Raw genomic sequence first — 16,862 nt, forward strand, 5'->3', positions numbered from 1 at the left:
TCCAGTTCCATTCTAGTTCCTTCGGTTGAATCCAGGCTCTTTTCCAGAACACCTGTTTACTTGAGATGAACCACAGAACTGGATGATACCGCCATGAGGGACTGCGAAAATACTGACAAGATTCATAAGAAGTAGAACTTTGAAAAACAACAGAAGTTGAACTAGGACAGAGATAGACAAAGCGCAGTCAAGTGGGCAAAGTGCATAAACAAGAACACCATTAGGAATGAGTCTGGGCTCTGGGAGTCCAGTCAGAGATAAAAACAGACTGAAATGCCTGAGATTTCTACAGGGCTGCTACACAATTTGAGAGCAGGCTGATGCAGGGTCCTGGAAGTCAGGCAGAAGAAACAAGGATTAATTTGATGAACAACAGGATGCTAGTACAGATCTTTAAAAGACAGAACAAAAGAACCACAATTTTAAAGGACACACCGTAGAATGCTTACTAGAAGGAAAAAAAATAGTATTTTCTATTCACCATCATTTTTAATGTTCCCAGATATTTTGAGTATAGACACTCCTCCCTCCAAAGGACCAATTAGGATAATCAACAAATTGTATTTTAAAAAATAGCAGCAATAAAAATAGGTTTACTATGATAAAGGTTTTTTAAACACACCTCAAAGGTATGATTGGAAGCATAATGTTAGAATGAAATAAAGCATAGATGCATTTTAAGGCTTTGCCCTACAGAAAGACTTCACAACGCACACCCCTGATAACAGTATATAAAGACTTCTATTATAATCTCTGAAACCCAAAGATAAGATCATGGAGATAGCTGAAAAAGACTAATCTAGAAGAGACACATTGGATTCAGAAACACCTTAGTCAAGCAGAATACAGACCATTACTAGTGTCATCAAATATGCACTTCACATACAAACCATGGGACAGAGCAGTAATATGATGAAAGCTCAGTGTGAGGAAAATTGTTTTGATCATACATTGTGTGCCCACATTCAGACAAGGAGTAATGAGCATGAGACAGAGGCCACAGTAACTCAGGAATGAAGTGAGGAGGGTCTAAGTGAATAAGACAACAATGGGAGTAACAGCAAAAGCTTGGTGTGTGTGTATACTAAGCGACCTGCAGCATTATTAGTGTTAGTTCACACTTCCAAATCTATTTTCCATCCGTCTCCTGATCAGCAACCTTTGTCCAATGAATTGCTATAGCTTTATCTATCTGTGTCACTCATTGGCGCTTCACACACGTTGCTAATATTGTTAATTATCTCTATGCCTATATTATGTTACCTCAAATAAGAATGTACCATATTCCCTCATAGAAGAACCCCGTCTCGTTTCTTATAACCTCCCCCAACTCAAGAAACTTGCTTTTTATTTGATAACCACTGGGTATAATTGATAATTAATGTAATTTGCTTTTGAACTGTGGTGTTGGAGAAGACTCTTGAGAGTCCCTTGGACTGCAAGGAGATCCAACCAGTCCATTCTAAAGGAGATCAATTCTGGGTGTTCATTGGAAAGACTGATGCTAAAGCTGAAACTCCAATACTTTGGCCACCTCATGCGACAAGTTGACTCACTGGAAAAGACTCTGAAGCTGGGAAAGGTTGGGGGCGGGAGGAGAAGGGGACGACAGAGAATGAGATGGCTGGATGGCATCACTGACTCTGTGGACATGAGCTTGAGTGAACTCCGGGAGTTGGTGTTGGACAGGGAGGCCTGGCGTGCTGTGATTCATGGGGTTGCAGAGAGTCGGACACGACTGAGCGACTGAACTGAACTGATATACATGAAATTCACCTGCAAAAATATATATATGCCTAGTCAGACTCTAAGTTACATTTAAATATCTAAACTGAATTTATTAGATATCACGATTCATGTGTTGAAAAATGATCTCTAAAAATAAGTTCACAGAATTCAGTATTTTTATCTTCTACTTCCATTTACATGGGCTGTTGATCTGTCTAAAACCATGTTTCAGATATTTTGTATGATAATGAATATGGCTTGAGGAAACTGCAAGTTTTTCCATGACCTTGGGCAAGAGGCCAACATCATTTTTATATGCAGCCAATATACACATTAGTGAGGTCAGCATTTTATACAGGTGGGCAAGCATGACTAACAATCACCTTGCTGTGTTGTCAGAAGCATGGTTATATTGGAGCTGTGATTAGTATCTTGCTTCTTATTAGTCTGTTGGAGTGTAAGTCTGTAGCTTCCATAACTTGAAGAGAACGCTTTTTTAAAAACCCATTTACCTTTGATCTTAAATGGTGTATTAATCTCTGTAGGGGATAAGCACTTCAGGAACAAAACTCCTGCGATTTTCACAATGACTGCTGTTGATGAACAAAGAAGTCAGAAGAGCATAAAGCAGAAAAAAGGTCTGGCTGAAGGTATTTTCCTTTTCATTCAATTATGTATCGAGAATTCTCTATTGAAACATTTGTCATTTTTTCCTTCAGGTTAAGGCCAGATTGAACTATATGGAAAAGATACAAGTTACCTTTACCCTGGGATCTCGTAACTGCATGAGTATACCAAGAATACCTTCAACGGAGGTAAAACTGGCCTTTATTTAGGAGGCACCAAAATTATAGAAGAATGAGACATAAAACTGTGCTGGACTATGAAATCACAAATCTGGTTTGGCTGAAATTCTCCTATCAAGGAATGCATGTGTTGCCAAATTCAAATTTTGGAAGAATTCTCAGAAAGCATGTGTGGGTAAAGAACACACGACTCAAAGGTTTATTCTGCCCATATTTATTTCACACCAATCTAGTTGACACTATTGCTGTATATGAGGGACAGAAAATAGGCTGACAATTCCTGCCCTCAAGAAACTCATGGTCTAGTGCAGAGGCCAACAAACTGTTGTTCCTGCCAAATCTGGTCGATGATTAGTTGCTTTCCTCACTTAGGAAATTCCAAGAATGATATTCCAAGGATTTTAGGAGCTCAATGCCAGAAAAGAGATGAAGACCAAATATATATTTATTACAAATCACAATAGCAGGAAGTTATCAGGTCTAGATGAGATTCTGAAGATGAAGCCCTCATGATGTGTTCAGTGCCCTTATAGAAAAGGAGTCTCTCTCCCTCCCTCAATGCACACATCAGGATAAGGCCACTTGAGGATATAATTGGGAAGAGAGCCCACACCAAGAACTCCACTGTACTAGCTCCCTGATCTTGAACTCCACACCTCCTGTGACTTCTGTGAGAAAAACTGTGAGCAAATTCTTTGTTGTTTAAGGCAACCAGTTTGTGATGTTTGTTACAGAAGTTTGAATGGAGACACCCGGGGTCCATGAGCCTAAAGGAGTCTGTAGAAGGAATGCAAGGGATTTGTGAATGTGAGGTGAGAAAACAACATCTTTATTTTTACTACTCTGTTACTGAAATTTAGCATATCTTTTCTAAGTGTAGGCGACATGACTTTCCTGGTGGTACAGTGGATAGGGATCCACCTGCCAATGCAGGAGATACAGGTTTGATCCCTGATTTGAAAAGATTCCATGTGCAATGGGCAACTAAGCTCACACATTGCATCTATTGAGCCTGCCCACTGCAATTACTGAAGCCCAGATGCCTAGAGCCTGTGCTCTGCAACAACAGAAGCCCCACAATGAGAAGTCTGTGCAATGCAACAAAGAGGAAGCCCTGCTCACTGCAACTAGAGAAAGCCTGCATGCAGCAAGGAAGACCCAGCACAACTAAAAATAAAATAAATAATCTTAAAAAAATAGAGGCAACAAATCACTTTACCGTAGAAAACATGGTTATTTTTATATCATCCTACATTTGTTGAGGATATCTTAAATATAATTTACATTCATCATTATTTTGAGATTATGGTAGTTAACTGGACCTCTAGATCTTATTTTAGTTTACCACAATTAATTATTAAATGTTTGATCACTCTATTTTAACGTGAATGGCTCTTTGTAATCCTGTGTGTTTTATGCTTTAATAATCATTCTTAGATGAGTCCATATGCTTCATCAGTGACAAATAGGTCCATGGTACCCTTAAGATTAAGAGTCCCTGCTCTAAGTATCCTAGACAAAGAATTACCCCAGAAAAAGAGACAGGAAGCATGGTGAGGGAAGAGGTAATACTTAGCTGGTCTGCATCCATGTGTGCATACGTGCTAAGTCACTTCAGTTCAGTTCAGTTCAGTCGCTCAGTCGTGTCCGACTCTTTGAGACCCTATGAATCGCAGCACGCCAGGCCTCCCTGTCCATCACCAACTCCCGGAGTTCACTCAAACTCATGTCCATCGAGTCGGTGATGCCATCCAGCCATCTCATTCTCTGTCGTCCCCTTCTCCTCCTGCCCCCAATCCCTCCCAGCATCAGAGTCTTTTCCAGTGAGTCAACTCGTCGCATGAGGTGACCAAAGTATTTGACCCTCAGCTTTAGCATCAGTCCTTCCAATGAACACCCAGGATTGATCTCCTTTAGAATGGACTGGTTGGATCTCCTTGCACTTCAGTCGTGTCCAATTCTGTATGACTCTATGGACTGTAGCCCCCAAGGCTCCTCTGATTCTCCTGGCAAGAATACTGGAGCAGATTGCTATGCCCTCCTCCAGGGGAATCTTCCTGACCCAGGGATCGAACCCCTGTCTCTTACATCTCCTGCATTGGGGGGCAGGTTTTTTACCACTAGTACCATCTGTGAAGCCCAGGTCTACATCCACAGGGACATACAAATTGTTACAGATGGTAAAGAATCTGGTAATGCTGGAGACCCAAGTTTGGTCCCTGGGTCAGAAAGATCCCCTAAAGAAAGGAATGGCTAACAACTCCAGTATTCTGGCCTGGAGAATTCCAGGAAGAAAGGAACCTTGTGGGCTTTAGACAATGAAGTCACAAAGAGTCGGACAGAACTGAGACTAACACTTTCACTTTCTCAACCGAGACTTATTTAGTAAACAGCCACTTCCCTAAGTTCCCAGACTATTTCCAGTCCTCCCCCCAGGACTCCAGAGAGTCCCCTCGGCTCAGCCAATAAAGGGGTGAACACTGAGCCCAGCCTATCAATATTTGTATTCTCTTTAAATGCTTCTCCTCTGCCTAAGATAGCACAAAGTAGCGCTCATCAAGTATTTTCTAATTTGAATTTTGTGTGTATGTCAAACACTTTGTCCAAATAAAATCTATTTCTGTACTTCACTGGAAAAATTATTGTAGACCATGATAATTTCCATCAGAAAAGAACCGGTTTTCAACTTGAGCTTTTCAAAGTGACATTTCCTGGCAGCAAAACACAAGTTGAGTTTTCTGACAAGGGTTTCAAAGTAATCTGTTCTTCCCCAAGTCTTACTGTTCTCCAGAGAACATTCTCAGATAATAGGTGGGTCTCATCTAAGTTTCTGCTGATCTAAATTTTGAATGAGCTAGAAGCTTTGGAGGGTTTAATGTCGGTGGAAGAACAAGAAAGAAGTCCTTACTTTGCTGTATTTCATCTTCAACATTAAAAGAGCACCGGCTCATACCATAAGGTATTTTACAGTATGCTCCAGAAATCCCAGAAACTTTATTTTTACACCCTACCCTACTCCCATTTTCTTGAAGCTTGAATCACTCAGATACTTATTGCTACAGAATCAGCTTAGAAGAGACCTTGAGGAGGTCCATGAAGCCCACAATTGTTTCCCAATATTATTAAGGCATACGTTTGTCTAAAGCCAATTCCAACTGCTGGAATGTTCTAAGACAAATGCTTCATAATTAGAACAGAACGTTTGCTGTTTACAATGCATCTGGAAAGTGCTGATACCTCCACTGTGCAGACTGCCTCATTGTTAGTACGGGAGTTATATTCTAAACATTCTTGCCTTGAAGTTATCTCTTTAATGATACATATTCTATAAAGATGGTAGATTATAAAATTGGACACTGCAGATAAGGATAATCATTACTAAAAACTTAATAGTAGAAAAATCACTTATCAGTGTTGTCATGATTTTCATACATTTGAAAGGATGTGGTACAGTGAGCTGTCCTTTAATGAAACCAAAATAAATGAAATAGGTTTTTTTTCCCCCTCTAAATTCTGCTCAACATCATTTCCCTGGTGGCTCAGAGGTTAAAGCGTCCGACTGCAATGCTGGAGACTGGGGTTTGATCCCCAGATCGGGAAGATCCCCTGGAGAAGGAAATGACAACCAACTCCAGTATTCTTGCCTGGAGAATCCCATGGAGAGAGGAGCCTGGTAGGCTACAGTCCACGGGGTCACAAAGAGTGGGACACAACTAAGCGACTTCACTTTCACCTTCTTTCATACCTTGAACAATGCAACTGGTAAGGCCAAATGACAAACTTTTTTTTCCCTTTCAGTTTTATTGAGACATAATTAACATACAGTACTGTACATGTTCAAGGTGTACAGCATAATCATTTGAACCACATACATCATGAAGTGATTATCACAAGTTCAGTCACCATTTCACATAGGTACAAAATTAAAGAAATAGAAAAATAATTTTTTCTTGTGATGAGAACTTCCAGAACATACTCTACCCAAAGACTTCACACATAACATATAGCAGTGTTATTAATAGTTGCATTTAACATGTTGAATATTACATCACTGGTACTCATTTATCTAATAGCTGGAAGTTTGTATTTTTTGAAGCCTTTGAAAATACTACAACATTAACTAATGTAATGATTTTAAAATGTATATTCACTTTCAAATGTTAAGGCTAAAAAATAAAGAAAAAATATAACAAACAAAAACAAAAGTCAAGGCTACTTAAAGGACCAAATGGATGATGATTTATTTTAGAACAGATATAAAAATATTAAGAAGCACTATTTTGGTAACATAATTCAACATTTATTACATGATATAAGAACTTCATTTCTTATATCTATCCTATATTAATCCTACGAAGTATTCTTGTCCCTTTTCTATCAATATGGAAACTGCATCTCAGAGAAGCTAAGTTATTGACCAGGTCACACATATTATAAGAGTCAGTTTCTTTCTGACTCCAAAGCCTGCTTTCTTTTCACTATTACATAATTCTGAAACTGGACTAAGAATACCTGCTTTCCTCATCCTATTCTTCTGACCCACTTTATCACCCTGTGTGTGTGTGTTAGTTGCTCAGTCCTTATCACTAAATAACATAGGAGCAAAAAAGAAATATAAATTTGACTTCAATAATGGAGGTGGGGAAGATTTCTTGAAATTAAAACTAAAATGGGCTGCATATTTTACCCAAGTTTTTTAATATAAGGGAGTCTTCCTCAAAAGAATTTTGCGTCTGAGGCAGGCTCCTTGTGACTAACTTCTACTGTGCTTCTCCTGGCTCTCAACACCATGTCATGCCTAGCACAACCCCTTCCCTCACCTCCAGAATTACTAGAACTACCTTCTGTCTTTAGGTGGCCTTCTGTGAAAAAGCTCAAGAAGCAATGTGCTTCATTCTACAAGCTCCAATTTTTTATGCACAGTGAGTCTCAGTGGTGTCAAAAAGTCATCTTTGAAATTAAAAGCATGTGAACCATCCTGAGTCCAGCTGACAGCATCCATCAAGGGCAGCAGAGGCAAATATATGCGAGGCCAAGTGTACCAGAGCAAATTCAATTAATGCAGAACTCTAACCACATCTCCTTTCTTGTTGGCCAAAGCCCACAAACACTAAAAACTAAATGCTAATTAGTAACAGGGTCTGAGGATACAAAACCTGGCTGTGGAAGCAGGTGATTCCCTAGGTGTCCCAGTCTTTTTCCTGGAAGTTCTTATTTAGAAAACACAGTGTACTGTTGTAAACTTCTATTAAACCAAAGTGCAATCATTTAGAAACCTGTAGACACTTAGCTCTGTATAAAGCTTATAGTTAGGGTGGGGTGGGTGGAGGGAGAGGTATAAAAATGAGTAAACAGGCAAACCAATGTCAGGGTTGTTTCATATGACCTGAAGCACAATGTCAAGTATATTAGGACAAAGACAAAGGGGAAATGAGCCTGTAGGAAATACGAGACTTTCTCTGTAACTCAGATACAAATTAGGGAACAAGAGTGAAAGAAGGAGCCAAAAGACCTCCAGAGAATAATAGTCATGAAGACAAAAGTACTGAGTTCTGTGTAATGAAGAACAAGAAAGATCACATCACCACTTTGTGAACTACTGACAGAGGACTGTAAAAGCGATAAGCTACTCCAAGACAGTCTTGCAAGACTGATCTTCATAAAGCACTATTCTAATCCTGTTATTCTGCCCACAAAATTGTCAATGGCTCCCTACTGCCAATAAATCAACCAAAACCTATTCATCTTTGCATTTAATCCACAAAGTACCATTCAAGCTTCATCTTTCACAATCCTTTATACAAACCTTTTATTTTGTCCAGTAATTCTACCGTCAAGTTTCCAAATCTACCCTTCCATTCTCTGCCTTCCAGTCTTTGCTCTAATTATTTTTCTCTAATCATGACAATTCTAGTAGTCTTTTAAGAGTCAGTTTAAAGACCAATTTCTCCATGAAGACTTTCCAGTTCACCCCAGCTAGAATTTCTCTATTTGTCTACAAACTTCTGATTGTGTCTGCTGTGTGGATTTTATCACTGTGACTTGCATCATAGTTATTCATGATGTATCAGTACTATACATGGTCCACCATGAGTAGTGTGACACCTCCCAGAATTCAATAAATGTTTTAGGGTAAAGAAGTTACTAGATTACCAGGGGGGAAGCTATCTGCAAATAAAAATGAAGAAACTGAGGATACTCACTCTGGATAAGAGAAAGGGAAAAACTCAGTAACTGTCCTAAAAGATTTGATGGGTTTATTAGCCTTTAAGTAAATTCAATAAAGCTGTTTATATTCAATAAAACTGTTTATAGTGGCCTTAAAGGCTAGCCTGAAATCAAAAGTTGGGAGATATTTATAACAAACATTCTTCAGACATTTATTGAGACCTTACTACTTGCCATCTACCTAGGTTGGTCATAATTTTCCTCCCAAGGAGTAAGCATCTTTTAATTTCATGACTGCAATCAGCATCCGCAGTGATTTTGGAGAACTGTATTAGGCACTGGTGATACAAAGACAAACAAGATACAGACCTTGTTCTCAAGTACCTTCTTGCTGCTCAAAGTTAATTTTCTTTAGTTTTCCTCCTTATTTATACATTCACTTGTTTATTATTCCATCTTATGATAATAGCCTTAAATATTCTATCTCAAGCAAAAGTTGAATCAATCTACTCCATAATGCTTCTGGTGAATTAAGAGGCAGTTCCTTTTGACTTGTCAAGAATAGAACTAAGCCAGTAATTAGAACTGACAGGGCTGATGATCAGACTCAGTGTAAAGACAGAGAACATAGCAATAGCTAACCTGTCCTAAGATATTTCTCATCACAGGAAATGCTCCAGTAAACCACCTGATAGGGAGAAAGAATTCCTGTATCAGGTGGGAAACTGAATTGGATCATCTCAAAGGAGAAATTGAACTGCAAGATTTTATAGTAGATAACAGATCAATGCAGAGAGTAGAGACTCAGAACTACCAGGTTGGTCAAAAAGTTTGAAAAAACTTGAATGAATACATAATTATAGTTACTTTGAAGTAACATAATTCTGTAAGGGGCATTGTACACAAGGATGATGGTTTAGTGACAGGTCTTCTGCCAGACAGCCAAATATCTATAAAAAAGTGATGTCCTCTGTTGATGTTAATGAAGGAAATGTTGTTTCAGGCAATTCTTTCTGCACAAATTGAAAAGCTCAGGAATAGAAAACTAGAGGCATGAAACAGCATGCTACAACATGTGAGTCAGTAATCTGTCCTGTGTATCTTCTACACAGGGACTGTGTGGCCATGGACAAGTAATTTGAGCTTTCATCAGTCTACTTTAGGAAACTGAGATAATAATGTATGCCTCATGAAATTCTTCTCAGGTATCAGTGAAGTAACCCATGATAGATACTCAACATGGTAACTGTCACCTAGCACGTTCTTCACTCAAGGATATCCTTTAATGATGTTTCCATCTTTTAAACATGCAGGAAACAAACACCAACTTGTAGGCTACAGACAATGAATTCTGAGTTTTTAAAAAAAACAAAAACAAATTTAGAGCAGTCATGAAGTTGGTTCACTGCCTCAGAATAACAAACAGAAACATCACTTGATGAATTGCACACAGGTTTAGGAAAGCTTAAAGGTCAAGCAGGAAATTAGGATAAAGATTCAGAGTGTGTTAATATGATAAGATGAGACGCTGGCTTTCAACAACATAGAGCTCTTTGAGGGTAAAACATGTGTCTTGTTCATCTTTTTAGTCCCCAGAGCAGCGTGTCTCCAGTTACTGGCACATAGAAAAGGACCAATACATGTTTGCTGACTGAATAACTCATACATATTCCTGCCTGGAACTTTTAGGTATAAGCATCTCCCTAGTCTTCATTTCTCTGGATGGCCCTTCATTTTATTATAAATGGGCCTCATTTAATTTAGCTGAATCCAAATCTTGGAAAAATTCTAGAATTAAAAATGATCCAACAGATGGCATACAATCCTTTAGAAAAGTAAACAGAGGTGGGGTGGCCATTCCATCTTAATGAGATTTATTTTCAATAGGCTCTGCAATACATACAGAGTCCCTAGAACATCAGTGAGGCCCCAAACATGACACATTTTGGACCTCAGTTATAAACTTCAATCTCTGACAAGTTCCTGAGATGGCTTTGCTGGCAGCTTCTGTTATGGTAACACCATTTCCTGCAGGTTTGCACATTTTGAACAGTGTGCTCAATTCAAAAATATCAGTACATGTTTGGTAAATGTCACTGCACATCTGTGCAAAACAACAGATTTTGTCTCGAATCTCATTAAGGAAATGGATATTACATCTGTAAGTCCTTTTGTCGGTTGACTGGGCTGCATCCCTAAACACTGCACCAAGATGCTGAAAACGTATGTTTCCATATTTGCTGAAATTCAAACAAACATCTTTACAAAGTCATACTAATAACTTTCCTCGCAAGTTGAATTACACAACTTCAACTCAGAAACGTTATTAAAATTTTGTCTTCCCAAAGGAAGGGTTTCCTTTTTCCTAGTCAGTTCTTATATCATACTGTTTCTTTTTCTGCAAATGTGTCTATAGGCCAGAAGGTATATATTTGATGTACCCTTAATTAATCTTATTTCTCGAGGGGAAAAAAAATAAAGCACTGAGGTTAGATGTCTATTAACCCCCTGCTGAATCTCCCTGAGAAACTCCCTGTGATGTGCTTTAGAAGTTTCCATCTCTGTTGTATACCTCTATATCACCTTAGTTCACTGCCACTTTAAGGCTAGACTCAACAGCCATAATTTATGATCCCTTTCAAGTTCTCACATAAATATGAAAACCAATGCTTCTATCTTGGCCCCATTAAGGAAGTATATGACCCACGTGGTTAAAAGAAACAGCCGTAATACTACTTCACATTTATTTTCTAGGCACTAGTAGGCTTTGAAATAGAAATGTTGCTTTCTGGATCGTCTCTTCTTTAGTAAACTATATGTCATTCTTTATGTTTGGCAGAAGTCTTGGGGAAAAAAATCATCAGGAAAGGGAGCTCTCTAGCCATCTCCTCTGCTGGCAGATGAAGTAGACAACATCAAGAAATGTCAAGTGAGCTCAGCTGTTTTACATTTTCAAAATTGTCTACTTTTGGCAAATTATGAGAATGCCATTTTCCTTCTTGTGATTTCACTTGTCTGGAAGACACACAGTGTTGCAATGAAAACTGATCATTCAACAACAATTAGAAAAATGAGTTTTAATTGACCTGAAACACAGAGGCTGGTTGTGCTAAGATACAAAATGGAAACAAAGTTTTGTTTTGTTTTTACAGATGAAAAAAACAGTATCTTCTATAATTTAGAACAGGGTCACAGGTTTCGGCTGGAGGAAAAAATAAATCTAGGAAACAGGATTCTCTGCTTAAATATATTAAATATATCCACTTTTCTTACACCAAGCATCATATTCACACAACAGCACCAATTGTGAAGACACAAAGGTGATAGTCAGAAAGCAAACTAGACCGAATGATTTGATTTGGTCAGCATAGTTGTGTCGACTCTTTCAGCAAATAGTGGTGGACCGAGCAGAGCTTGTCATTTGCTTACACCATTGAAGGATGTGTATTTGCTGAGGAGGTGGACACCGGTGCAATTATATGTAGCAGAGTTACTTCTTAACTTAGCCTGACCATGGCTGAGGCTTCTAAGGATGTGTTATTGAGCCTGACTCAGCGGAGTCTCTTCCTTGGAGAATCACCATGCTGAGGAATTCAATCCCAGGGTAACATCCCTCACCCTCTTCCCCCCATTTCTGAGTAAATGATCAATCAAATTACATTTTTGCTTAAGCCAGACCCAGTCTGATCTCTAGAGCCCCAGAAGGAGTCCTACATGCCATGAGTGAGTGAGTGAGTGATTGAAGTTGCTTAGTCGTATCTGACTCTTTGTGACCCCATGGACTGTAGACTACCAGGCTTCTCTGCCCATGGGATTCTCCAGGCAAGAATACTGGAGTAGGTTGCCATTTCCTTCTTCAGGGGATCTTCCCAACCCAGGGATCGAACCCAGGTCTCTTGCATTGCAGGCAGATGTTTTACCCTCTGAGCCACCAGGGAAGCCCTTACAGATGGCTAATTCTGGTATAATCACTGAATAGAATAGAAAAGAGATTAAGCTCTGGAATCTTTAAGCCACTTCAATAGAATTTTATAGTTTTTAGAGTTTTCACATAAATAATTCTAATTTTTTGAAATGATACTTAAATAAAACAAATTATAATGATTCCATTGTGTCAGCAGGAAAAACCACACACAAAAAAGTTAGAGTGATTAAGTGACTTTACAAATAATTATTCAGCTATCCAGTGACAGCTACAGAATTCATTTCCCAAAATTCCTTCAAAAGCATTCTCAATTCATACATTATAGTTTTAACCAAAATGACCAAAACCATTCATATCCATATAGAACTCTTGTACTATACAATCAAATTACATTTTCCAAATTGTAAATTTGGACTTTATGACCATTATACAAAGTAGATTTTTTCAAAGATAAATTGCCTAATAATAACTGACACATTTCTGGAAATCTTAAGCATTCTAGTTGATCTAATTCTTGGAAGCTATTTATGAGATGTAAGCGATCTCCAGACACAGCTGAATCATTACAAAGCACTGAAACATAAAAGGGAATAAAGGGAAGTGCTAAAGTCATAAATACTAAAGTCATATGAGCTTGAATACTGTAAGTTAGTTGTTACACAGAAAACTATTTAGGAAAATCTAACTGCCATGTACTTCAGATATGGTAGTAAATAATATACACACATTATCTATCTTCTAGAAGCTTACAATGGTTCAATGGAAAAGGGAACAATGAACAAAGTATATCAATAGGGTGTGCTGAGTGCTAGGGTCACCTGGCAGGTTCACAAGGTCTGGAGAAAGCATCTATCAGTTCAGTTGCTCAGTCGTGTCCGACTCTTTGCAACCCCATGAATCACAGCACACCAGACCTCCCTGTCCATCACCAACTCCTGGAGTTCACTCAAACTCATGTCCATAGACTCAGTGATGCCATCCAGCCATCTCATTCTCTGTCGTCCCCGTCTCCTCCCACCCCCAATCCGACCCAGCATCAGACTCTTTTCTAGTGAGTCAACTTGTCACATGAGGTGGCCAAAGTATTGGAGTTTCAGCTTTAGCATCAGTCCTTCCAATGAACAACCAGGATTGATCTCCTTTAGAATGGACTGGTTGGATCTCCTTGCAGTCCAAGGGACTCTCAAGGGTCTTCTCCAGCACCACATTTCAAAAGCATCAATTCTTCGGCGATCAGCTTTCTTCACAGTCCAACTCTCACATCCATACATGACCACAGGAAAAACCATAGCCTTGACTAGACGGACCTTGGTTGGCAAAGGAATGTCTCTGCTTTTTAATATGCTATCTAGGTTGGTCATAACTTTCCTTCCAAGGAGTAAGCGTCTTTTAATTTCATGGCTGCACTCAGCATCTGCAGTGATTTTGGAGCCCAAAAAAATAAAGTCTGATACTGTTTCCACTGTTTCCCCATCTATTTCCCATGAAGTGATGGGACCAGATGCCATAATCTTCGTTTTCTGAATGTTGAGCTTCAAGTCAAATTTTTCACTCTCCTCTTTCACTTTCATCAAGAGGCCTTTGAGTTCCTCTTCACTTTCTGCCATAAGGGTGGTATCATCTGCATATCTGAGGTTATTGATATTTCTCCCAGCAATCTTGATTCCAGCTTGTGCTTCTTCCAGCCCAGTGTTCCTCATGATGTACTCTGCATATAAGTTAAATAAGCAGGGTGACAATATACAACCTTGACGTACTCCTTGTCCTATTTGGAACCAGTCTGTTGTTCCATGTCCAGTTCTAACTGTTGCTTCCTGACCTGCATACAGGTTTCTCAAGAGGCAGGTCAGGAGCATCTAATCAAGCCCGAGGGGTGAGGAAAGATTTTCCTGGGTGGGGCCGGGGGCGGGAAACAGGAAATGTTTGTGGTGAGACCAGGAAGAGGACAAAAAGGGAAGACTTTGTCGAATTCCTGATGTTAATAAAGCCAGCAAAACCTCACTTTACAACTGTATTAAAAAAAATCCTATTTCTTTTTTCCTTTCATTCCACTCCATCTTCTACACAGACACTCTTTATTCAGCTCAAAGTCACAAACTCCTAAAACACAGGCAAGGCATCTCTACCCTCTCACTGCTCAGTTCAGAGATAAGACACCTACCTGATTAAATCGCTGTGCTGCCATATTGTATAGACTCCAGCCATGACTTCAGCAGATCCTAGCCAAAAATGAATGAAACATTAACAAATTCTCCACCTTCTGACTTGATTGGTACCATTCACTCCATTCTTAAACTTAAGATCTCTAAAAATTACCCCATGCATCCTGACAATATTGTCAGTTATGGATTTCTGGGGATTTCAAATCTATATTCTTCAGTATAACTAATACCACCTACTTTAAGGATGTAATGAACCACAAGAAATAGAGACAATACAGCTTAAACTCCTTAACCCAGATACAATTCAACCACAGATACATTATTATGCTGTTAGGATAAATCAAAATTAACATCTTAGGCTAACTACTGGTCTGTTCATCTATACCGGCTGATTGAAATCTCCCCCAGCCACTGACAAAATTAGCTAATATATACTTTCTTAACCATATGGTATCTTTATCAATTTGGGTTTAGGTGTTTAAATAAGGCACAATTATATTATGTCTGTTCAAATACAAACATGCATCAGACATAGCATAGGGTTGACAGTAGTCTTGGCTGGAGTACAAATGAATCTAAAATGTAGAATGAGGAATTGGGAGATAATCAACATAACTAGCCTCAGTCTTTATTGTTCCTTGTATCTTGTTTCTGCTTAGTATTGCAAAATAAATCTGACAAATTTGAAATCTTCATTGTAAGTCAGTAATAAAATAGACAGACATTGATTTGATACAAGTTGCATTTAAGTAGAAAGCCAGGAATATACTTTAGTATACAAATTTGACCCTTTCAATTTTCTCTTTGCTGGCTCTTTCAGCTTCCCTTGGCCAGTATTTTTATGCATTTTTTTCCTTTTATTATTTTCCAAACAGGAAAACAATGGTAAAGAAGAACAAAAGTTGTCAGGGTAGAAGTGGAAAGATGAGTATGAAAAGGACGAACGGGGAACAAAAGATCAGAGTTTACACTAAAAAATACCACTGTTTTTCCTCCTCTCATTGCATGTACTGTTTATCATTCACCTGTTGTCGTCCATTTATAAGGGCATTAATGAAAAATACCGAGAAGAAATAAAGGAGCTATTTCGGATAAGGATTTGACATGATTCCAAATGTTCTTTATATAAAAATAATCAAATTACAATTTTATGGCTAAAGAAGGAAGAAGGAAACAACCCCAGTGAGCAACCTGGATTCTAAAAGATGAGAAGAGCATTTATTTTAATTAGTCATGGTCGTAACACTAACTGCTCTCCTGTCACAAGTGAGCCTTTTTCCATCAATACCATTCTTCTCTCTTCAATAATAAAAAGGAAGATGAGAGGCAAAAAACAAAACGATGTAATTTTTTATCCCAAAAACTGTGACCATTTTTAAAGCTAAATTAAAGGCAGCCTAATTGACACTAATGAAACTATACAGTCAGATCGAGACTTAGGAAATTGTTCCTTATTTCATCAGGGAAGGAAGTTCAATACTGTAATTGTATGGTCAGGTAAATGCCTGAATTAAGCATGTTGGATAAGGTAGCTTACTTCAAGTAGGTAAGTTAGACAACCGTCCCCCCCATAATCTATCACAAACTCTGGTGTACAGACAGGGTACATTGAGGCTGCTCCAATAATCTGCAAAATGACTATCACTTCAGGACTTAAGGTTTAAAAACACGTCCCCATTACTGTAGAAACGTCCCATGATGAAACCATTCTTTCCTCCTGACGGGTGTAAGGTGTTTTAACTTTGGAAAAGAAGATCAACCTATGTTTACAATTTTAAAACACCAGAACACACAGCAGCTGATGCTGAATAGTTAATGGGAAAGCCACACACACAGCTGCAACTAAGTACTAGGGAGGAAACGGCATTCCAGGGTAATTTCCAAGAAGGCTCTTCATCTCTGCACCAGACACAATGAACGGCATTACCAGACAGGGAGAGAAGGAAGAGTCGGACACCATCCTGCATGAACAGCATGCATGTCATCTTTCTTAGGCCTCAACTAGGAGACCCTGCAGGCAGCCAAGGGAATGATTGTTGTGGAGACCAAAGTCAGAAGGCTGTCAAAGGGCAG

The 16,862-nt window shown here is 38.8% G+C and overlaps 1 protein-coding gene across 3 annotated transcripts in view; it reads right to left on the minus strand.

The window, feature by feature from the left end:
• Positions 1-16,862, minus strand: part of PRKG1 (protein kinase cGMP-dependent 1) — a 1,472,222-nt gene that overhangs the window by 538,700 nt on the left and 916,660 nt on the right. The gene's annotated exons all lie outside the window — the stretch shown is intronic.

Source organism: Moschus berezovskii, chromosome 12 (assembly GCF_049115385.1).
Source record: "Moschus berezovskii isolate FMDL1 chromosome 12, NW_MosBer_1.0, whole genome shotgun sequence".
NCBI lineage: Eukaryota > Metazoa > Chordata > Mammalia > Artiodactyla > Moschidae > Moschus > Moschus berezovskii.